Raw genomic sequence first — 25,532 nt, forward strand, 5'->3', positions numbered from 1 at the left:
AAGGTCTTCACCCTAGAACACTTCTGTTGAATTTTACCCCAGTCATGTAAATTACTAGCTTATTTCACAGGTGCCAGCAAAGGACAGTGAGCATTCAGTCATTCCTCTGCTCACCTGAGACAAATGCATATCTGATTGCTACCTCTGTCCTATCGTTTACATAAAAATGCATATTCAATGAGTCAGACTAAAGACGTAAGTGACTATCCCTCTACCCTCCTTTCTCATGTAAGTTGCGTATTCAGTGAAAGAATGATCAAAGTCCCAAAAGAACGCAACCTTTTGTCTCTTATCTACCTATAAACTGGAAGACTTACTTTGAGTGGTCCCACTTGGCCGGAATAAACCAACGTACATCTTATACATATTGACTGATGTCTCATGTCTCCCTAAAATGTATGACAGCAAGCTGTGATCTGACTACCTTGGGCATGTGTCTTCAGGGCCTCCTGAGGCTGTGTCACAGGCACGTCCTTAACCTTGGAAAAATAAACTTTCTAAATTAATCAAGACCTGTCTCAGATACTTTTGGGTTCACACTTCTTTGGCATATTTTGCTATGACTATTTGGAGGGGCTACAATCCACAGAAATAGCTCTGAAAAGTTGCCCTCTTGTCGGGGAGGTTTGTGACTGCAGAGAAAATCTACAGTAGTGAGGTAAATGGTGGTTATTGAGAAGAGCAAAAATCACCCAGTGATCACCGAACGGGTCTCAGAGACGAAAACTCCTTCTTGGAGGAATGTAGAAGGAAGCAAAGACCACCTGGTGACCCTCAAACAGGCAAAACTGGGGGATTTAGAAGTAATTAAACTTTGTTAGTATTTAAAGTCAGTATCTGGTTCCAGGCCTCTTTTTTTTTTTTTTTTTTTTTTTTTTTTTTTTTTTTTGAGACGGAGTCTCGCTCTGTCGCCCAGGCTGGAGTGCAGTGGCGCGATCTCGGCTCACTGCAAGCTCCGCCTCCCGGGTTCACGCCATTCTCCTGCCTCAGCCTCCCGAGTAGCTGGGACTACAGGCGCCCACAACCGCGCCCGGCTAATTTTTTGTATTTTTAGTAGAGACGGGGCCAGGCCTCTTTTAAACTTAACATTTATAAATAACTAGAATTTCTATACGTCTCCGAAATGCCATGCCAAAACTCATTGCACACTTGCTTACATGAAGGCACCAAAATTACTACAAATGTGATTATTTATCATGATCTATGTGGCTCATAAGGTCCAAATTACCCTTAAGCTCCTGCCTTAAGGTCTGTAAATACTCCTAAGGAAAAATAGAACTGACATAACTTACCATTCTAATATTTCCGTTGCTATCCGTTTTTACTATCATATCATAGCTCATATCATATCTCAAGATCATATATCATATCATAGCTCAAGATTAACTTCCATAAACCATACCCCTACAAAATAAATTCACTGTACCTCATTGGCTCTATTTTCTCAAACTTTAATCAATTACATAAACTTGCTTTGCCTGGAATTCTAGAATAACCAAATTTTTATCTAACTCTCTTCTACTGGCTGTCTTTATAAATTACATCTTCAAGGTGACAATGAAATACTACTTTCTCTAAAGGTGAATTTTGTGTTATCCACTCAAATATTTCCATGATTTATGATCAATATTTAGTTTTGTGTTTTTTAAGGATTTTATATTTCCAATTTGTATTGCCTGGTATCATATACTAATAAGAAGATATAAACATACATCTATCATTCAACTCTTCTTAGTTTCTTGAGGTGGTTATTATGCCTCAAGATCTTTTTTTTAATCACGAAATGTACCAAAGTACCTTCTTCATAGCATAGGTTTAATAAATACATTGAAAAAAATAAAGGTGTTAATTAATGAGGGAATTAAGCACTCAATTCTAACAAAAATGAATACAGATTATAGGATTTTTAAAACAGTTTGAATTAAACGTTTTTTGTTTTGTTTCTTAGTTTTTAGAAAAGTAGAATTAAGGGATCTAGGATCCAAATAAGATCTCTGTGTCTTCCAAACCTTCTTTAAAAATATTTCTCCCTGGTTTTAAGAGTTAGAGAGATGCACAAGATAGTATTTGGGGTTATATAATTTTGTTCATGATTTTAATCGCTGGAGAGAAAATAGTTTAATCAATTAACAGAAATACTTAGAAAACATTTTTCTACATATATAGAAAAGCAAAAAGATAAAAAAGAGTTTTAAAATAAGAGTAAAGAGCAAAAATCCTAGAAAATAGGCTAGAATTGGAATAAGAATTCTAAGAAATTGGGAAGCTTAAAGAAAAAAGAGAATTAATCACCAGAAAAAGAATGCTAGAGATTAATTCAAGCTAGTTATGTTCAAAACACTTCATGCGATGGTAATGTCGTAATATCCTACTTTTACTTGTACATGGTTGCTCAAATTTTATAAACAATGATGCCTGAGGACCCTGTTCTTCATTAACCTGTCTAACCTTGATATGTAGAAACAGCTTAATGTTTTTTCTAATGCCATTAGTAAGCAGAAGTAATTTCAATTCATAAAACTAGGGCAGGAAGCAATTGACCCAATCAGACTGTTGCATTCCCTGATGCCATTTTTTAATTAGACATTTTTTTTTCTAGTTCTGAATTTCAAAGATCTCTTAGATTTAAAAAGTGTGATTGTCTTACAGAAGTAAAATTCTATGAGCCCCACATCATGTGACAACTCTGAAAATGCAGCTCCAGTGCTTAAAGGTTGTTTGATTGAACCAAAATGACATCACATTTTACCCCAGATGATTCGTGTGGATGACTCTTGGCAGATACATTTTTACAATGCCACATTTATATGTTTCTTTTCCTTTTGACTGTTATTTTTTGGATTCCAGGTATATAATTCTATTCTGAAAATATTAGTATATATCTACCAAAAAACATAATAAATTATACTTTAAATATTAGTCATGTTACTTTATAGGAAACCACAAGTCTCAAGGACATAAATGTCTGAATAAAGAGAAGGAGAAAGAGGAAAGGAGGGAGGGAAAGCAGAGAGAGAGGGAGAATTGTCTCTAAGCCTGGAAATGTCATTGGAATATGTGAGAAACAAAATGGAAGGGAGGAAAGAAATGGGAGAGAAGAGAAAGTAATTTAAAGGGTACTTCAATGGTTTTCTTCATTTTGGCCTTGGGAAACTTAAGACAAAGTTAAATTAGAGAACAAAAATAGTAATATAAGTAACATAATTTTTCCACCTTATTTTCCATGTTGAGGCCCTGACTGCTATTGTCTGTATTTCAAGCTAATAATAATAATACTAAATGAAAATCTTTGAGAAATATGTCTTTGTTTCTCCAGTGCAGTGAAAATAAATTAAAGCTAATGTCTCAATTAAGGAGAGTTCATAGTAATCCCCAGTTAAAGGGTAAATATTCTTTGGGAAACATACTAATAAGATAACTTTTCAGTCAGCAATAGTTCTAGAAGTATTGGTACAAAAACTCTGGATACCATGGAAGTGTAGTGGATGATCCTAATCAATTTAAATTCAGCTAATGCTTTGTCCTGAGCAGAAGAACCAACCAACTTAAAATATGACATTTATTCTTGTTTTCTTCCTGGCCAGAATCTGATGTCACCAAGTTTTGATATATTTATCTTTATTCAACACATATTTGGATATTTATTATTTGATGCATACTATTCTAGGAACTCATGAATTACTAGTAAATCAAAGCCTACTACCTATCAGCACATTCAAAAAATCCCTCTTCTCTTCTGCAAACAAATAAATAGTAGATGCCAGGTGTCAGTAAATTATACTATATAGGCCAAATCTAGCATGCTGCCCGTTTCTGTGCGGCCAGCAAATAAGAATGGTTGCTACATTATTATACTTTTAAAGAATGAAAATAATATGTGACTAATGATAATAATATTGTGTAAGATATGAAATTCTAATTTTACATTTCATAAGAAAGTTTTATTGGAACACAGACAAGTTCATTCATTTATATTTTGTCTACATTGTCAGCTACAGAGGCAGAGTTAAGTCATTGGGACAGAGACCATATGGCCCACAAAGTCTAAAATATGTACTTCCTGGTACTTTATGAAAAAAAATTTGCTGACTCTGGGGATAGGCCCTTACTATATTGGTCTTCAGTATTAAATACCCTTAATACTGACTTCCCTGTTCCCTCTCACTTTTCTCTCAAATCTGTCTTCTGCAGAGGTAGAAGAGAGATCTATCTAAAATGAAAATCTAGCCTTGTTCCTCCCTTAATTAAAACCCTTCACTGGCTCTCCACAAACTACAGGGCAGTGCAAGCTTTGCAAACCAGTCATGACTCAGTTGATCTTTGCTTGCTCACACATTTCCTTCACCACACCATAAGCAGTGAGATATTCCTATTAAGAAAAAAGAACAGTCATAGTTACCCTCTAGAATTAACTATTTTAAAGCAGAAAGGAAAGAAAGGGAGAAGGTGACAACTTATAAAATTAGGGGTCACAGCTGAGAGAGGACCCCTGATGTTGTAGGAATGATCTCCATGCTTTTTTGCATAGTGTATAGAGTGTAGCCGAGCTAGATACTTTACTGATACCAGTAATTAGAAATGGGAATAATACTGTCAGTCATGAGCACCAACAACATCCAACAACAAATGGAACTATTTTATTTGCTGGAACTACACTCATCCAACAACTATGCTAGGTGTTGGAAATCAAATTGCAGAGACATATATAAGTGAACAAGAATGGCATTAGCCTAACAGAAGTCTACCAATGATATAAGCTCAGAGACCCATAGAAATGTGGAGAAGGGAACCCTAATCAATATGTAAAGTGCCAAGGAAGACTTCCTGTAAGAACAGACCACAAAATAAGTCAATAGGAGTTAGCCAGAAAGAAACAGGATTCCAAGCTAAAGATACAGTATTTGCGAAGGCTTCGTAGCAGAAAGAAACGTAGTATAGGAAAGTCTAAAACTTCTCTCTGGAGGATTAAATCTAAGGTTGTTATGAGATATTGACAATAGACAGAACAACAGGAAAAAATGGGTCCAAATTGATGAACATGCATATAGGCATGGGACCCTTGCAACTATAAGACTCAAAGGATGGCCAGGCGCGATGGCTCAGGCCTGTAATCCCAGCACTTGGGGAGTCCAAGGCAGGTAGATCACGAGATCAGGAGATTGAGACCATCCCGGCTGACACGGTGAAATCCCGTCTCTACTAACAATACAAAAAATTAGCCAGGCATGGTGGTGGGTGCCTGTAATCCCAGCTACTCGGGAGGCTGAGGCAGGAGAATGGCGTGAACCCAGGAGGCGGAGCTTGCAGTGAGCCGAGATAGCACCACTGCACTCCAGCCTGGGCGATAGAGCGAGACTCCATCAAAAAAAAATTAAAAAAAAAAAAAAAAAAAGAAAGAAGACTCAAAGGATGAGCCAGATCATTGAAATTTATAGAATAGAAAATAATAGAGGCTTGGAGGTCTGCAAAAAGACCTGTATCATGTTCTTCAAATCTTGAATTCTATCCTTTGGCACAGAAAGACTTAAAAACTATTAGGTCTTCTTTTTGGCTTGTTAGAAACAGGGACTAACGTGAATTTCCAGAAATCTTTAAATGCAGTTTTTATTTTTGGTTTTTGAGTTTTTTTCTAATGAACAAAGTTTTTTCATATTTAAAAACTTTATAGTTTTCCTGCTTTTGTCTGGATGGTCGGGGCAGGTAGTGTCACAAGCTATAGAAGGACTGTGGATAAGAAGTATGGTGTATTAGTTTGTTCTCACACTGCTAATAAAGACATACACAAGACTAGGTAATTTATAAAGAAAAAAGGTTTAATTGACACAGTTCAGCATGGTTGGAGAAGCCTCAGGAAACATATAATCATGGCAGAAGGGGAAGCTAATACATCCCTTCTTCAGATGGCATCAGGAAGGAGAAGTGCTGAGTAAAAGGGGAAAAGCCCCTTCTAAAACCATTAGATCTCATGAAAACTCACTCACAATCACTAGAACAGCACGTGTTATATTTTTACTTTCTTTTGTTTTTGAGGTACTCTTTGCTAGTTCTGGATAAGGAAGTTAAAACTTGCCATGTGGGAATTACAACTCAAGATGTGATTTGGGTGTGGACACAGCCAAAATCATATCACACGGCAAGCAAAGACTGTATTGTTATGTAGATGAAGCCTCACGGGTAGTAGCTCTCAGAAAGAACAGATGGCAGCTGTGGTAAAACTTTCTCGGTCAAATACTTTAAAATGTTATATTTTTACTTTCTTTTGTCTTTGAGGTACTCTTTTCTAGATCAGGATAAGGAAGATAAAAGGGGCCTCAAAAAAAAAAAAAAAAAAAACAAAACAGTGTCAGAGTCCCAGCATCAGCATCATTGGAAGTGGTCGAATCATGGGTTGTTAAGAATAATTCACCAATAACAATACAGATTAGAGAAAGGAAAGTTTATTAGAAGAAATACTGTAATAGGGTGCAGCAGGGCACCTCAAGTGAGATAGGACTTAGTGTTCTGCAGTGGATTAAGTTATGTCAGTTCTATTAGTTTCGTACAAAAGTAATTGCAGATTTTGCCATTACCTTAATATTTTCCCCCTGCTGCCACCCAAACATAGTGATGAAGTGATACGTATAACATCAACACAACAGCAACAATAACTTTGCTGGTGCTTACCATATGCCAAGCCTGTCAATAAACTATAGACACACCTGTAAGTTAAATACTAAAGTTGATCCTATTTTGTACACGGATAATTTGAAGTGCAAAGATATTAACTGGTTGGCTCTAAATAACAGAGATTCAAGCAGATAGAGCCAGGATTTCAACTCTTGGTATCATACTTCAATTTCTTTGGTATCTACAAGAAGATGGAAATAAGTAAACAGCGAAATAGTACCTAACAAAACACATCCACCACTGACAACAGAAGTCACCAATTTTCCTTGTTTTCTTTGTGCTTCTAATCTCACCCATGAAACTCAAAATAATCCTTTACTCCTCCACCTCTCTCATTTCCATTTTATGTCTATACTTTCATATTATCTGTAAGAATGACCTCCATTTGGTATCTACTGTGACAACCTTACTTCAGTCCCTGATTACCTCTTCCTTGATTTATTGCAGTAGGTATCAAATGAGTGTGCCTGCTTCCAGTATTTCCGTATGACTGCCACACTGTAGTTAGAATGATCTTTCTAGAATGCAATTCAGTTAGCAAGCCTACAGGAGGATGGAGGGTGGGAGGAGGGAGAGGATAAGGAACAATAACTAATAGTTACTAGGCTTAATACCTGGGTGATAAAATAATCTGTACAACAAACCCCCATGACAAAAGTTTACCTATGTAATAAACCTACACAGGTACCCCGGAACTTAAAATAAAAGTTAAAAAAGAGAATTTTTTTCAACAAGGCTATTTAGCATGACACTTATCTGCAAAATGACCTGTATCATGTCCCTCAAATCTTGAATTCTATCAAGATTTAAGGCACAGAAGGACTTAACAACTATTAGGTCTTCTTTTCTGCTTGTTATAAATAGGGACAAACGTGAATTTCCAGAAATCTTTAAATGCAGTTTCTGTTTTTGTTTTTGTTTGTTTTTTTCTAAGGGACAAAGTTTCATTTACAAACTTTATAGCTTTCCTGCGTTTGCCTGGATCCATCCAGTGAGTTGCTACTTTCGTTTAAAGATTCTTATCAGGCCAGATCTCCTTTTTGAAACTTTTCTAAACCCAGCAATCAAAAATTTTTTTTTCCAAATTTGCACATATAGAATCCTATACTTGCTATTTTGAGAGCACTGTAATACTCCAAATTCATGCATTTAAAATGCTGGCTCTACCTATAAGTTCTGTGAAATCAGAAAAAAAAAATATATATATATATATATATCTTTTGATTATTGGTCTTGGGGCCAAGCACTGAACTTGACATCTAGTAGGGGATGAACAAGTGAATCATTGAAGGAATGAGGAGGGTTGTGGATGTAATTAGATCCTGGCTCCAGCTGGTGGGGTCCTCTAAAAAAAAAAAAACAAAAAAAAAACTTGATTTAAAAAAATAAAACACCCGTATCTCTCCTTAAACTGTTCTACTGCCCAATTCCCGGTATAATTTAATTATACCCTGAATCTAAGAAGCCACAGAGGTAACAGAAAGTTTGCATTGTGTTTGTTCTGATGCATGAATTTTCATCTAATACATGAAAGGAGAAAAGTCTGAATTAAAGTACTTGCGAACTGTCACACATGGCTGTTCTGTGCTCCCAAAAGATGCCTGGAAAGCCAGATTTGAGGGGGTGAAGGTGGGAGGCTGAGAACAAGGGAAAGACTAAGAAATCAGGAGTGGGGGTGACATGAGAGAAATCCAGGAGAGCAGAAAAGAAACTGCAAGATAATTAGCTGCCATGATTAAAAGGTTTCATTTTTCAAATCACTTTTCAATCTCATTCATGTCATGCAAAATGTTAAGATCTATTTCTAGACTGAGTAATACGCTGTAGTACAAAAATTTGATAAATAATTATCTTCTTATTTTATCCATAAAAATATTAAGACAGATTCATTTAATTACCATAACCAAGCTCGACAGGGTGCTGGCTGGGCCCTGATGGATTCCCATTCCCTGCCTGACTCACGTGTTTGGCCTTGAGACTTGTGAATGAACACCTGGGGGCAGAAGCTGGCCCAGCTCCTTCCAGTTCACAGCAGAGTATGGCATGTCATGCTGCTCATTTTCTGATGTGCAGGCTTTGCTCTTCCCTTAGGGAATGAGATTCTGACAGGCACTTTATCTCAACACATTGAGTTTTATATGAAATTGTCATTTTCTCTTGCCGCCTTGCTAGTTAGTTCAATACCATGAAGAGATACACAGAGTGAGATTTTATATTGAAGTCAAGCCAAGAGACTGTTGATTCAAGGGAAGTACACTGTTTTACACACATTGCTGTAGAACAAGAAATCAAGAAGCACAAGGGCCACAGAGCTAGGCCATTTCACCGTGAGGTTTAAGTGCCTTATGTGTACAACTCTTGTTGTGTTCACACATATTATCTTAGTCAACCTTCATAAACTTTCAAAGAATGTTATATGCCTCATTTTCATTGTCAGAAAAATGACATTCTAATAAATAGCTGAGAGAGATGCTTTAACCTCTATGTACAATTCTCCTGGCATGATGTAGCAGCTTATAAGTGAATTTATGAAAGGGCTAACAGTCACTGCTAGCGACTGGCCTGTCTTCATCACTATGTGAAGAACATTCTAGTTCATGCATTTTGGGGGAATAATCATTAGTAATGTTTGTCACCATTTAATGACCAAATCAATGTTTTACTGATTTCATGGTAATTTTCTTTTGGCAGCTGCTCTAGCAATCACTTCAGTGATTAGGATTTTGGAGCAATGGAACTTTTCAATGGTTGGAATTAGGTGTAAAGAGCTTGTAAATGTCTAGTTTGGGGGACCACAGTCTGACAAAAGTAGGTGTGGACTTCTAATTTCCGTAACTGTTTCTCAGTCTCTTACACTGAAAAATATTGTCAAATTTTGTGACTGACTGCTCATGCTCACGTCTTGTGATTCTCATTAAAATCATTGTAAGAAGATAAATAAAGGCATAAAGCCACAAGTACAAAAAAAATGAAAAAAAAAAAAAAACAGAGAGATGGAGGTTGCAGTGAGCTGAGATCATGTCACAGCACTCAGCCCAGGGGACAGAGTAAGACTCCATCTGAAAATAAATAAGTAAATACAATCAAAATAAAAATAGAAACAAAGCAAACAAAAAACACATTTGGTGACCTTAAAAACCTCTTGGATATGCATAATAGGAAAATTTTAAAAAATTTAAAAATGTAAAAAACAATAAAAAGTGATGATAAATTAATGAAATCACAGAGAACGTAGAAAACAAGAAAACAGTAGAAAATAGGAAAACAAGAAAACAGTAGAAAATAGGAAAACAAAATTGAGAAATTTAGAACATTAACCCAGAAAACATAATATCTAAATAGGCATTTAGCAATATAGAGAAGAGAAAATGGAAATGAATAAATTATTTAAAAAAAAATTTCCTAGATTGAATATCATAAAATGATAGATTTTCATGCCCCTAAATGTGTCCAGCACAATGAATGATAAAAGGCCCACCAATCACCCTTTATATATTTGGAGACAGATGACATGTCACTTAGAAAAGTTTGGTGATCAGAATGGCGGTGGATCAGAATCTCAAAGACAGCGAGGGCCACACTTCTATAGTCAGCAAATGTAACCACGCATTCTATAACCAGGTAAAGTATTAATAATGACATTTTCATCTGTGTATGTTCTCAATGCTTCTATTTCTCAAGCACTCTTTCTTTTAAAGAGACTAAGAAGGCGGGGCGCGGTGGCTCATGCCTGTAATCCCAGCACTTTGGGAGGCCGAGACGGGCGGATCAAGAGGTCAAGAGATGGAGACCATCCTGGCTAACATGGTGAAACCCCGTCTCTACCAAAAATACAAAAAAAATTAGCTGGGCTTAGTGGCGGGCGCCTGTAGTCCCAGCTACTCGGGAGGCTGAGGCAGGAGAATGGCGTGAACCCAGGAGGCGGAGCTTGCAGTGAGCTGAGATCCAACCACTGCACTCCAGCCCCGGCGACAGAGAGAGACTCGGCCTCAAAAAAAAAAAAAAAAAAAAAAAAAAAAAAAGAGTAAGAGAACGGTTGCTTCTCTCTAATAAGGACTAAAGAATTAAAAATTAGTGGGATGCAGAAGAGTTTTTTCCAACATGTGAGAGAGGTAAAAAGAATTTTCAAAAATGATGATGAAGAAGTGTTCCACAGGGTGAGAGTTTCATATCAGGGAAAGTAGCCACTTTATGTTGGAGCAACAGATAAAGATGTCTGAAAAAAAAGTCTCATTAAAATCAGTAATTAATGTGCAAAGTAGGTTTGCTAATTACCAATCCCAAGGGAAGACTCCCGTTGCTTGGAGAATAGCAAAGATCATCACTGTGCCAATCACCAGAAACAGAAGTCCATATATACTTATTCCTACAGTATCCTGGGCTATTATTTCTGTCCACCATGCACTAGTTAACTATTTATCTGAGGCTGGTGAAACAGAACATACTCACACACAACAACTTATGCTCAGTGGATTTATTAGTTACAGAGAGGCAGCAAGGGACAAAAGAAGTCTCGCATTCATTGTGAGCTGGTCTAAGACTCAAGAAAGCTGCTCAAGTTAGAGGAGTCTTGACTGTGTGCACCCCATCTACACCACAGCTAGAGAACCCCAAAAGACAGCCTGCCCAGTTGTATACTTCAGGAACCATATGACTCACTCAGTAAAGCTTTGAAAGACTTCCTGCTTCTAAGGAACAAAGCCCAAAGCACAGGCTGTCCTGGGCAATTCTTCCCTAACACAAGATGTTACAGTCCCTAGAAGAGACAGGAGCAAGACCTGGGCTTTTGCAGGCAGTCCCTCCCTATCTCAGGAGGCTGCATTCCCAGAATGCAGATACTCTTGAGAACTACAGGCAAGAAAGTGGGAAAACTAGGTAGGTCCAAGGTAACATGGAGAACTGTCTGCATAATGATGAGAATATTTTAAAAATAAAATGTCATCGTAATATTCTAGATAGCTAAGCTGTTACCACAATATTGACAACAACTCTATATGGAGTTGTAATGTTATAATTCTTACATTACAGATGAAGATGGTAAGGCACAAAGATAGAAAGCAACTTCACTAAGGCTACACAACTATTAAGTGGCCAGAGCCAGGATTCACACGTTAGAACTCTGCCTCTGGAGTTTGTGTTCTCAACGTGGCTGCCAGCAAAGAAATGAAAACTGTGAAATAGGCTATCTACGTTTGTATGTGGGGGTCCACATTTGTAGATGGAGTAACTTGGGTCCTCTGACTTTGTGGGCTTCCATTTCTTCGTCTGTAAATGTGGGATGATAATGATACTTAGAGGACTGAACAATGATATATGTGTAAGCAATTTGTAAGTACTGAAGTAATACAAACTCCTCTTTGCTTTCAAGAAAAGCAAATTTCATGACAGATATTTTCTGAGACACAGGTTACAAACTAAAGTATAGACAGGCAGAAGCAGCGGGAACATGTTTGTAACTTGTGACACCTGTAATTCTAGAGAGCTGAACTGAAGAATTGTTAATATCAGAGACAATTGAATTACAGTGTGCACTGCAGTGAGGATTGCAGTGTGGAGTAAGATCCGTCAATAAACTCACCTATGAGCAATAGAAATTGAGAACTTGGAGAGTCAATGGGAATTTCAGGCTTACTAGGACAAATGTAATTAACTAAATATTAAGTCTCCTTTCCCACTGGAATATGGTAAGGATTGGCCTTTGACATAATGGCATGATTCAGTCAATAATCACATCGAAGTGGTAAGAATAATTCAAAAATTAAGGTTGCAATAAGATGCGCCAGAGAATGTATATTCCTGAATACAGTGCTCATTCTTTTGGCCTGAGCATAGCTTAATAATGTAAGATCTTTTTAATAACTTGCAAAATTCTTAAACTTAGGAATTACATGTATTAATGGTTCTAGATGGCTATAAACCTCATAAGGAAATACAGCTCTTTCAAGGTCATGAGGAAAATTTGTGTTCCAGAATCATCAACTGCCAGCTGTATTTCAAATCAAAGAAAAAACAATTAAAATAGCAAATACAACTTGAATAAAGTGTTAGGCCTTTTAATCACTGAAAACTCAAATTTTACTTACTCAGTTAATTAGTAGTTGGCACATCAAATGATATATGATGCCAGTTCTGGTATAAAACAGAACATTAAAAATAACTTATGAGTAGGTAGGAAAAGACTTTTAAGTAAATAAAGATCAGTAAAGTTCTGCAATTGCACTGGAGTTCAAAACATGTCAAAATTTAATTTAATTTCTTCAGAGAATTATGTCAACTTTTTGAGATGTATAATCATCAATGGATTTTTTTCTGCTTTTGCTACTAAAGTCTACAACTGGCAATTAAGCAAAGAGGAGAGGTTGAGGAATTCTTTATTTCATTGTTGGCTCAAAATGTGTTGAATTCAAAGTCCACAAATAAGAAATTATCTTATATGATTCTTCACACTTTGCAACCTTTATTTCTTGCTGTTTATATATACAGTTGAAATTCCTAAGAACCAAGAATATAAAAGAAAGTTTATTAGGTACAAAGTCAAAGATAATGTTTTCTTAAGATCTTGTGTATGGTGGCCTTGCCAGCCTTTTCCCCACAATGCAATGCAGAATACGAAAAAAAAAAAAAGATGGAAGAACAGATGGGAAAGTAACTAAGTTATGCTAAACTAGGCTTTCAGGGGGAAGCTGGCAGCTGTAGGTATGCCAAAAGCTACAGAAAAAAACAAAAATCCAGCCTACAGAAATCGTGCCCCTAGAACCCACAGCTCCTGCTTTCATGGTCAAAACGTAAAGGAAAATTGAAGAGGAAATCTAAGTGTTCTTGAAATTACCAACGGCAGATTCATGAGGGCTCTCACTTTCACTTTTAATTATCTCCAGGAAAAAGAAAAGACTTGCTGTAAACAACATCATTCTATCATCCTACAACATCCTTGACAAAACTCTGGAAACAGTACGTTCTTAAAGATGCAGTTCCATTATTGAAAGATCCTCATTAAATTATCTTGATCTGGATCTTGTGTGAAAGTATGAAACTTGTTTTCTGATATTTCTTTGGGTGATGCTTTGTGAATCTCTATCTGTTGTCACTTTTTAAGGAGTCAGGAGGCTTTCATTGCAAAAACAAACTTGTTCAATTTAAAATTCTAAGTGCATGCACATATTCCCTTTATTTTCCATAGCCCAGTGTTCTGTGTGGGTGTGTGGGGGTCTGTGATCAAGGGTGTATGATTATGATGGAGTCTGCTATTTTGTTCATTTTTTCTCCCCTTTGTTGATCTAAGAATAGGTGAAAATTTCAACATATCTTACATATATGGCTACCTACGTAAAATACATTTTTGATTGCTGCTTGCTTTCTGGTGTACACCAATGGCCAACAATATCCTTTGTGTATCAAATATTCAAAAGGTGGCATCCTAGTGGGGAGCATTTTGAGATGCTCAGAGTCCAGCAGGGTAATACATTCTTGAGTTTGTGACTTTTTGTAGCAGTTTTGCTTGGCTTGATCTCCTCCTAACACAGTTCCCGTAGGCTTCCCTTCATTCTCATCTCTGGGTTCAGTGCTGATAATCATAAAGTGGGGCACTGTCAAGATATCTAACCCATCCACCTTCTTTATTGTTCAATTAACGAGTGCAAAATACATGCACATTTTCAAGCCAACTATGAGGATATATGCTCTTCACTAGCATTATTCTTTCTGCCCTGCTGTTTCTCTCCAATACCCTGTTGTTCCCTTCTCACATAGGTCTGGAGGGCAGATTGACAAATCTACCTTATAAGTGGACATTCACCCAGGGAGGGGATACTAGCTTTCACTCCTTTTAGGCTTCCCTGATCTTTATGAGTGACTTTATTGTAGCCCTCCTTTCCCCTCTTAACTTAGATGAGATTGCATTATCTTTATCTTCCACCAGGAGTAAAGGAGTCAACTGCCAAGGTAATTTAATTACTTTTAAACTTGTGACTTCAAACACCAAAGTTAATCTTCTACCCACTCAAACCCCAAGTAAGTCCCTTTACAGGTAAAGGTGGTCACTAAAGACAGACGAGCCAAATCACCCTCAATATTATTGCTATTATTAAGATGATCATTATTTTTTATCTGAGGGATTGCAGTCATCCATAAAAAGATATTTCTGTTTCCCGTATAATCCCTCCACAGTATAATCTCCAAATTCTATTCAACCAATAGAGATAGTGGAGCACAATGTTAAGAGTCAAATTCCTGTGTTCAAACCCTAGCTTCACCAATTACATATTGGTTCTATGGCTTGAGGGAATTAAAATTCCTAATTTCAGTCTCTTCATATGCAAGTTGATAACAATAGTGCCTATTTTATAAAGTTCCTAGGGATATAAGCTTTGTAGAGAGAACACAGCATTTAGCAATTAGCTATGTTTTACACAGATTATTTTTCTGCATAGCATCGACTGTACTGTATTCAAAAATAATATTTGAATAAGTCTTCTTCCTAATACTTTAAGATATATACTATTTTCTGCATTTTACCAGGAAGAAATAAAACTTGAGAGAATATGTACTTGCCTAAGTTTCCACAGGTGGTAAATAGAAAAGTCAGGCCTTTAACTCAAGTTATTTTGAATTTTAAAACAAACACACACATATACACACACAAACATAAAACAAAGCTGCTCAGAAAACTGGCATTTTCCTTCACATTGGCTTGTATTTTTGTCATTAAGTTAATTCCCTCAGTGCCTCTGTATATCCTTAAATCCAAATTCTCCTGCAAGACAAACAAACCTTCCCTAATCTGATCTTTCCCTCTTGGTCTCAAAACACTGCAACAATTTTCCTGAACAGCTGTGACCATGTAAAGATAATTCTAGTTCCCTGAGTTGGCCACGGCCTTTCTCTCTTGCTTATATTCACATGGGCCATTCTTCCAGCTGGACTTGCCCTTCCAACTTTCCTCATCCCCATTCATCTAGAGAACTTTGGTTTGAGACTTACTTCAAATTTTTTTCTTTGTTTTTCTTTTTCTTTTTTTTTCTTTTTGAGATGGAATTTTACTCTTGTCACCCAGGTTAGAGTGCGATGGTGTGATCTCAGCTCACTGCAACCTCCACCTCCCTGGTTCAAGCGATTCTCCTGCCTCAACTTCCCAAGTAGCTGGGAGGCATGCACCACCACACCCGGCTAATTTTTGTATTGTTAGTAGAGATGGAATTTCAACACATTGGCCAGGCTGGTCTTGAACTTCTGACCTCAGGTAATCCACCCTTCCAAAGTGCTGGGACTAAAGGCATGAGCCACTGTGCCTGGCCAAATATTTTTATTTCTGAAGTCTTTCAGGATTGACTTCCCCCACTCTTTAGGGTTACTTTATGTCATTTTGTTATTGTTACTACTATTAATGCTATTATTAATTGTTTGAAATCTCTGGTGTGAAGTCCCATGTAAAAGGCCCCATGCCTAGGAGACATGTGTTTTTGGAACTACTAAATAAAAATTTTAGTTTATTATTACTATAAAAATTATGGGCTTTATTTTTGCCTCTAGTGTTAGGTGAAATGAATCAGTCATACCACATACATCATCTCTAAGATTGCATCTACTGAACATATTTTGAAAAATGTGAGCAAGTCATTCTCATTCTTTTTTATAAAAAAAAAGGTTTGCATTGAAGAAAAAAATTAATTTCATGTTTCAATCCAAACTAAAAAGCTATTTTTATGATCTTTGTATTCTCCTTTACTCACGATTTGTCTATCATCCACCTCCTCCTACTTTTCTACCTTCTATATGTTAGTGAGATTATTTTTATTATATATAATGTACATATTTAAATATATATAAAACATACTTCATCCATATGCCTTCATGTTCTCTAATTGCAATAATGCAAATCCTTACAAAAATGAAGTCCAGTTCTAATGTCAAAATAGTCATGTGTGTGATGCTGTGATATGAAGGTAAAATAAACTCTTGATTTCACATTATTCTAGGAAGATACTATGCAAATAAGTATATTTCACCTTCATTGATTAAAATTTAATTTTTTCATGGAGAAAGGAATCATTTTCCCCAGGAATAATGTAGAATTTAAAAACAAACTAAATAAACCTTTCAAAATTGCAATTTCAGATAATGTTTAAAAGTGAAATTTGTAGATTAAGTGTTTTCCAAACCCTTTAGCATGGGGGTTAACAGGTTATAAGTCACAACACCAAAGTTCTTTTCTTAATCTCTTTCCTTTCAGCGCAGTCCCTAGACTAATGAAAACACTGAACCTCCACTCATACAGGTTTTCTCAATCTGAAGAATATCTAGCAGCATAGTAAAAGTGTGAAAGAGCTCTGTTCCAGAATTCAGGGGAATTAAAAAAGGCACCCCCCCCCGCCAACACACACATACACCACACAACACACACATGTTAAAGCAAGGTACAATTTTGGGGGTTCAAGTACACAGTCATGAGAAAATATAAACATAGGTATATCTTGTATGAAAATTAGATCTTCAAGAAAGTTGTCAGAGAGAAGAATATCTTGGAGGTTAAAAATATTTGGCTTAGGAGGCACTTAATGGGGGTATGTTGGGTGCAAGCTATCCAACTTTGTGTGGTTCTGTTTGCCAATATCAAAATTGGGGAAACACAGAACTCATAGGGTTATCAAAGTATCCATATAATAATGTAGGTAAAAAATATGGGCCAGGCGCAGTGGCTCACGCCTGTAATCCCAGCACTTTGAGAGGCTGAGGTGTGCGGATCATGAGGTCAGGATATCGAGACCATCCTGGCTAACATGGTGAAACCCTGTCTCTATTAAAAATACAAATAATTAGCTGGGTGTGGTGGTAGGCACCTGTAGTCCCAGCTACTCAGGAGGCTGAGGCAGGAGAATCACTTGAACCTGGGAGGTGGAGGTTGCAGTGAGCGGAGATCGTGCCATTACACTTCAACCTGGGCAACAGAGCGAGACTCCATCTCAAAAAATAAATAAATAAAGTAAAATAAAATAAAATTAAATTAAATTAAAAAAGGAACATTTCTTCCACATGTCCACATGTAATTGTTACCACCATTGGGCAGAACATGTTGAACACTGGTAATATTAGGGGACTTCTACCTTTTCAGGAGGATTAGAAAACTCCACAGAAAATGTCCATTGGCACATATGTCACACACAAAAAAATAGAAATTTCTTATACAAATTACTGTGTGCAAGGAATCCTTATATCAAAGATACAAACACTAAACATATATATGAAGGGGTTTCCAAAATTTCATGAAAAATGTGCATTATGAGAAAACTATGCGTGGGTTTCAAAAACATTTTGCACCAAAACAAATTTTTATTAACTTGTTATATCATGTCTGAACAAGATCTAGTTTGAGCACTAAGAAGAGGAAGACATTTGTTTGAAACAGGCTTCTCCAGGAACAACACGAATTCTGTTACAATGGAAGAAAGTACAAACATCACATTTATGATGAAGTTTGAATGGAGGAATTATGAAATCACTGATTATCTATGAAAACTTTATGGGGATATGTTCCAAGGAAATCAGTAGTTTCTTAACCAATGGATAACCCATTTTAAAAAAGGAAGATACAATGTTAAAAATGAATCTCGCAACTGCAGACATGTTGTCATCCACATCAATTCACAAGGAAAAAGTTAATCTTATTCACGACCTAATTGAAAATGATATTTAACAGGAGAAAATGCAGGCAACACCCTAGACATCTCAATTGGTCCACCTTACACAATTCCAACTGAAAAAATTAAAGTTGAGCACACTTTCCACGGAATGTGGGCTAAAACCATTGCACCCAGATTAGTTGCAGAAAACAGCAGAGCTTTCTATGCAAATTGTAAACAAGTGCAATCAAGATTATAAAGCATTTCCTTGAAGATTTGTAAGAGGAGATGAAACATGATTTTACCCATACAATTATGAAGACAAAGGACAATCAAAGCAAAAGCTACCAAGAGGTTGTCTACCTGTAACAAAAACAGACCTATGAAGAGAAAAGGTCATGGCAACAGTTTTTTCTGATGTTCAAGGCATTTTCGTTGACTTGCTGGACAGCAAAAGAATGATAGCATTTGCTAGTTATGGGAGTGTTTTGAGAAAGTTAGCCAAAGCTTTAGCAGGAAAAGTGACAGGAAATCTTCACTATAGACTTGTATTAGCCTATTCTCACATTGCTAAAAAGAACTACCCGAGACTGGGTAATTTATAAAGAAAAGAGGTAGATTGGCCCATGCTTCTGCAGGCTGTACAGGAATCATGGCTGCAGAGGCCTCAGAAAGCTTAGAATCATGGTGAAAGACGAAGTGGGGGCCAGACACACCTTACAAGCCTGGAGCAAGAGGAAGAGGGAGAGAGGGAAGTTGCTATAAAGTTTTAAACACTCGATTTCTGGAGTACTCACTGACTATCATGAGAGCAGCACCCAGGGAGAAATCCATCCCCATGATCTAATCACCTCCCACCTAGGCTCCATCTCCAACATTGAGGATTATAATTCAACATGAGATTTTAGCAGGGATACAGATCCAAACTGTATCAGGAGTCTTTCTTCACTACAACGATGCCTCTGTTCATTTCTCTCATCAAACGGGTCATTTGTGAGAATTTTGATGACAAATCATTAGATATTCACCTTAGTCTTGATTTGGCTACTTCTGGCTTCTTTTTCTTTCTAATCTGAAAACATGTTTAAACTTAAATAAAACATGTTTTTTCAGTTAATAGTGGAAAAAAACACTGAATTGACGTGGCTAAATTCTCAGAACCCTAAGATCTTTAGGGCTAGAGTAAACGGCTGGAATCACTACTCACAACAGTATCGTGACCTTGATGAAGCTTCTGTTGAGAAACAAAGTTTATATTTTATGATTTTATTTTTTAATACTATTTTTTCACGAACTTACTGAAGTCCACTCACGTGTGTGCGCATGTGTTTGTATTCTTAATATTATGGGATTATAGATAAAAAGAATATGAATATATAATACCAAAAAGAAAAGATACACAGTCCAAATTTTTAAAAATAATTTGATAATAGTAGATTGGGAAAAAACATCTTAGAACATTATAAATACCATGTGTGGATGAGGGATAGAGGGAGTTTAATACAACTTAACAAAATTAGAAATAAACATGCTATTTTTTTCTGGTGGTTCTTAAATGTATGCATTTAAATATATGTACATTTGTATTTGCAAATATATATGAATATACACTGATGTATGTATTTATATGTGTATAAATATTTATAAAGTTAAAATTTACAGCAAATCTCAAAATCAAGCTTTGTAACTTTCAATTAGCACTCAGTATTCATTGATGACCATATTGTTTCCATCTTTATGTGCATGTGTACCCAATATTTAGCTTCCACTTATAAATGAGAACATGTATTTGGCTTTCTGTTTCTGTGTTAGTTTGCTTAGGATAAGGACATCCAGGTGCATCTGTGTTACTGCAAAGGCCATTATTTCATTTTTAATGGCTGCATAGTATTCTATAATAAATATGTACCACATTTTCTTATCTACTGTTGATGGACACCTGAATTAGTTCAACATCTTTGCTATTGTGTAGTGATGCAATGAACATATGGGCTATTTCTGGGTATACAACCCAAGAAAAATATATATGATTTTAAATCTAATATTTGTTTCAAACTTTCCAAACTTGACATATTTGTCAAAATTATGCAGTGCATTACTAATCGTTGTATGAAATCTCTTAACTTTCAACATATAATTATCTTAATAATTTAATTTTATATAGCAAAACACAATAAGGAAAAATGTCCAGCATTTTGTTTTCATAACACCAATATTAATAATTAGCAGAAGGACAGCCACCACCACCAAGAAATATTATTATATTTTTCTTCTAAAATGTGATGGAAATAAAAAATTATATTTTAGAAAATAGAATGATTAAAATAATGCATAAAATAATAATACATTGATAAACTGGAGTCATTCAAGGAAGTTCATATGATGAATAATATGTTTGAGTACAGTTATGATTCAGGGAGAAAAAGGATCCAACAATATATAAAAAATAACTTGGTAAATTAAGCTTTTGTTTTTATTTAAAGCAAGCTCACTAGAAACATTTCATACAAAATATACAAAAACTATCATCAATAGCAATAAAAATTATACCTAATATTTGTACTAAAATATATAGTGGTTTTGAATTTACTATTCAGTTAAAAATACAATTGGATATTAAGAAGTTGGAGAAAACAAAGCTAGAGTTTCCACTTTATATCACTTATTATGTTTTTGTTGCTCACTTTTCCAGGAAAGGTCTTCAAAATAGTCATCTACATTTGATGTGAGATCCTCCAAAGCTTCTTTATTTCCATTTTGTTTAGGATATTGCTGGAATTATCACAAATAAATTACTTTCTTCAAGGTCTCCAATGACCTTACAGTTTCTTTTTTTTTTTGTCAACTTTTATTTTAAGTTCAGGGGTACATATTGATATGGTTTGGCTGTGTCCCCACTCAAATCTCATCTTGAATTGTAACTTCCACAATTTCCACGTGTCATGGCAGGAACCCAGTGGGAGGTGATTGAATTATGGTGGCAAGTCTTTCCTATGCTGCTCTTGTGATAGTGAACGATTCTCACAAGAACTGATAGTTTTAAAAATGGAAGTTTCCTTACACAAGCTTTCTTTTCTTGTCTGCTGCCATGTGAGACATGCCTCTCACCTTCCAACATGATTGTGAAGCACTCCCAGCCACGTGGAACTGTGAGTCCTATAAACCTCTTTCTTATGTAAATTGCCCAGTCTCAGGTATGTCTTTATCAGCAGTGTGGAAATGGACTAATACAGTAAATTGAAACCAGGAGTGGGGTGCTGCTGAAAACATACCCAAAAATGTTGAAGTGTCTTTGGAACTGAGTAACAAGCAGTGGTGGAAATATTTTGGAGGACTCAGAAGAAGACAGAATTTGGGAAAGTTTGGAACTCCCTAAAGACTTGTTAAATGGGTTTGACCAGAATGCTGATAATTATATGGAAAATGAAATCCAGGCTGAAGTGGTATCAAACGGAGATGAAGAATTTGCTGGGAACTGGAGGAAAGGTCACTTTTGTTGTGTTTTAGCAAAGGGACTGGTGACATTTTGCCCCTGCCCTAGAAATTTGTGAAACTTTGAACTTGAGAGAGATGATTTAGGGTATCTGGTGGAAGAAATTTCTAAGCAGCAAAGGATTCAAGAGGTGACATGGCTGCTGTTGAAGGCATTCAGTTTATAAGGGAAGCAGAGCAGAAAAGTTCAGAAAATTTGCAGCCTGACAATGAAAAATCACGGAAAAGAAAAGAAAAGAAAAGAAAAAAAAAGAAAAAGAAAAGAAAAGAAAAGAACACATAGAAAAGAAAATCACATTTTCAGAGGAGAAATTTAAGCAGGTAACAGAAATTTGCATAAGTAATGATAAGCTGCATGTTAATCACCAAGACAATAGGGAAAATGTCTCCAGGGCATGTCATAGGACTTTGTGGCAGTCCCTCCTATTACAGTGCCAGAGGTTTATGAGGAAAAAATGGTTTCATGGGCCAGGTCCAGGGTCCCTGTGCTATGTTCAGTCTAGAAATTTGGTACTCTGCATCCCAGCTGCTCCAGCCATGACTAAAATGGGCCAAGGTATAGCTCAGTCTGTTGCTTTGGGAGATAGAAGCCCAGAGCCTTGGCAGCTTCCATATAGCATTGAGCCTGTGGGTACACAGAAGTCAAAAATTGAGGTTTGGTGACCTCTGCCTAGATTCCAGAAGATGTATGGGAATGCCTGGATGCCCAGGCAGAAGTTTGCTGCAGGGGCATGAGGTTCATGAAGAACCTCTGATAGGGCAGTGCAGAAGGAAAATGTGGGTTCAGAGCCCCTATACAGAGTTCCTACTGGGGCACCTCCTAGTGGAGCTGTGAGAAGGCTACCTTCCTCCAGATGCCGGAATGGTAGATCAACTAACAGCTTGCACTGTGCACCTGGAAGAGCCACAGACACAACGTCAGCCCATGGAAGCAGCCAGGAGGGGGGCTATACCCTGCAAAGCCACAGTGGCAGAGCTGCCCAAGACCATGGAAACCCACCTCTTGCATTAGTGTTACCTGGATATGAGATATGGAGTCAAAGGAGATAATTTTGGAGCTTCAAGATTTGACTGTTCCATTGGATTTCAGACTTGCATGGGGCCTGTAGCCCCTTTGTTTTGGCCAATTTCTCTCATTTGGAACAGCTATATTTACCTAAGGCCTGTACCCTCATTGTGTCTAGGAAGTAACTAACTTGCTTTTGATTTTACAGCCTAATAGGCAGAAGGGACTTGTCTTGTCTGGAAAGAGACTTTAAACTGTGGACTTCTGAGTTACTGGTGAAATTAGTTAAGACTTTGTGGAACTGTTGGTAAGGTAAGGTTGGTTTTCAAATGTGAGGACATGAGATTTGGGAGGGGCCAGGAGTAGATTGACATAGTTTGGCTATGTTTCCACCCTAATCTCATTTTGAATTGTAACTCCCACCATTCCAATGTGTTGTGGGAGGAACCCAGTGGGAGGTGATTGAATTATAGGGGCAAGTCTTTTCTGCACTGTCCTCATGATAGTGAATGAGTCTCATGAGATCTGATGGTTTTAAAAATGGGAGCTTCCCTGCACAAGCTCTCTTCTTTTTTCTGTCACTTTCTGAGATGTGACTTTTACCTTCTGCCATGATTGTGAGGTCTCCCCAGCCATCTGTAACTATGAGTCTCATAAAACTTTTTCTTTTGTAAATTTCCTAGTCTTTGGTATGGCTTTATTAGCAGTGTGACAACAGAATAATACACATGTGCAGAATATGCAGTTTGTTACATAGTTAAATATATGCCATGGTGATTAGCTGGAAAGATCATCTCATCACCTAGGTATTAAGCCCAGCATTCGTTAGCTAATTCTTTCTGAAACTCTCCCTCCACAGGTCCCACCCAGTGTGTGTTGTTCCCCTGCCATGTGTCCGTGTGGTTTCATCATTAAGCTCCCGCTTATAAGTGAGAACATGTAGTGCTTAGTTTTCTGTTCCTGTACTAGTTTGCCGAGGATAATGGCTTCACATTTGATCCACGTCCCTGCAAAGGACATAACGTCATTTTTAATGGCTGCATAGTATTCCATGGTATATATGTACCACATTTTCTTTATTCAGTCTATCATTGATGGACTAGCAATTCATCTATTTTATTAACTTTTTTAAGACACTAGTTCCTGAATTCATAGATTTTTTTTATTTTAATTACTTTATTTTATTTTTTCGCATGTTATTGAGGTACAGGTGGTATTTGGTTACATCAGTAAGTTCTTTAGTGGTGATTTGTGAGATTTTGGTGCACCCATCACCCAAGTAGTATACACTGCACCATATTTGTATTCTTATATCCCTCATCGCCTTTCCACTCTTCCTCCCAAGGCCCTTAAGTCCGTTGTATCATTCTTATGCCTTTGTGTTCTCATAGCTTAGTTCTCACATACAGTGAGAACATACAATGCTTGGTTATCCATTCCTGAGTTACTTCACTTAGAATAATAATTTCCAATCTCATCCAGGTCACTGTAAATGCTGTTCATTCATTTTTCTGACTAAGCAGTATTCTTTCATATATATCTATCACAGTTTCTTTATCTCCTCATTGATTTATGAGCATTTGGGTTGGTTCCACAATTTTGCAATTGTGAATTGCGGCACCATAAACATGCATGTGTGAGTATCTTTTTCAAACAATGACTTCTTTTCCTCTGGGTAGATACCCAGTAGTGGGATTGCTGGATCAAATAGTAGTTCTACTTTTAGTTCTTTAAGGAATCTCCACACTATTTTCCATATAGTAGCTGTACTGGTTTACATTCCCACTAGTGGTATAGAAGTGTTCCCTGATTACCACATCCATGCCAACACCTACTAATTTTTTATGTTTTTTATTATGGCCATTCTTGCAGGAGTAAGGTACTATCTATCGCATTGTGGTTTTGATTTGCATTTCCCTGATCGTTACTGATGTTGAGCATTTTTTCATATGTTCAGTGGCCATTTGTATATCCTAATTTGAGAATTGTCTATTCGTGTTTTTGCCCACTTTTTGATGACTTTTTTTTTCTTACTGGTTTGTTTGAGTTCATTGTAGTTTTTTTCAGGGTTTTTTTGTTTGTTTGTTTGTTTTTTTAATGTATCTATCTCCTTCAGTTCAGCTCCGATCTTCATTATTTCTTATTTTCTCTAGATTTGGGGTTCGTTTGCTCTTGGTTCTCTGGTTCTTTTAGTTGTGATGTTAGGTTGTTAACTTAAGATCTTTCTAGTTTTTTGACACAGGCACTCCAGTGTCATTAATTTCTCTCTAAACACTGCTTTATCTTTGTCCCAGTGGTTCTAGTACATTGTATCTTTGTTCTCATTAGTTGCATAAAACTTCTTGATTTCTGCTTTAATTTCATTATTTTCCCAAGAGTTATTCAGAAGCAGACTGTTCAATTTCCATGTAGTTATGTGTTTTTGAGTGAATTTCTTAATCTTGAGTTCTAATTTGATTATGCTGTCATCTGAGAGATGGATATGATTTCAGGTCTTTTGCATTTGCTGAAAAATATTTTACTTCTATTACATGATCAATTTTAGAATAAGTTGTGTGCAGCAATAGGAAGAATGTATATTCTGTTGTTTGGAGTGGAGAATTCTGTAGATATGTGAGGTCCACTTGATCCAGTTAATTTTCTCTCTTGGTTAACTGTCTAATATTATCAGTGGGGTGTTAAAGTCTCCCACTCTTATTGTGTGGTTGTCTATGTCTCTTTGAAAGTCTCTAAGAATTTGCTTTATGAATCTG

General features: G+C 36.6%; 1 long non-coding RNA gene across 2 annotated transcripts in view; it reads left to right on the forward strand.

Moving 5' to 3' along the window:
• Window positions 1–25,532, forward strand: part of LOC135970893 (uncharacterized) — an 83,639-nt gene that overhangs the window by 20,335 nt on the left and 37,772 nt on the right. The gene's annotated exons all lie outside the window — the stretch shown is intronic.

The sequence above is a fragment of the Macaca fascicularis genome, chromosome 5 (assembly GCF_037993035.2).
Source record: "Macaca fascicularis isolate 582-1 chromosome 5, T2T-MFA8v1.1".
Lineage (NCBI taxonomy): Eukaryota > Metazoa > Chordata > Mammalia > Primates > Cercopithecidae > Macaca > Macaca fascicularis.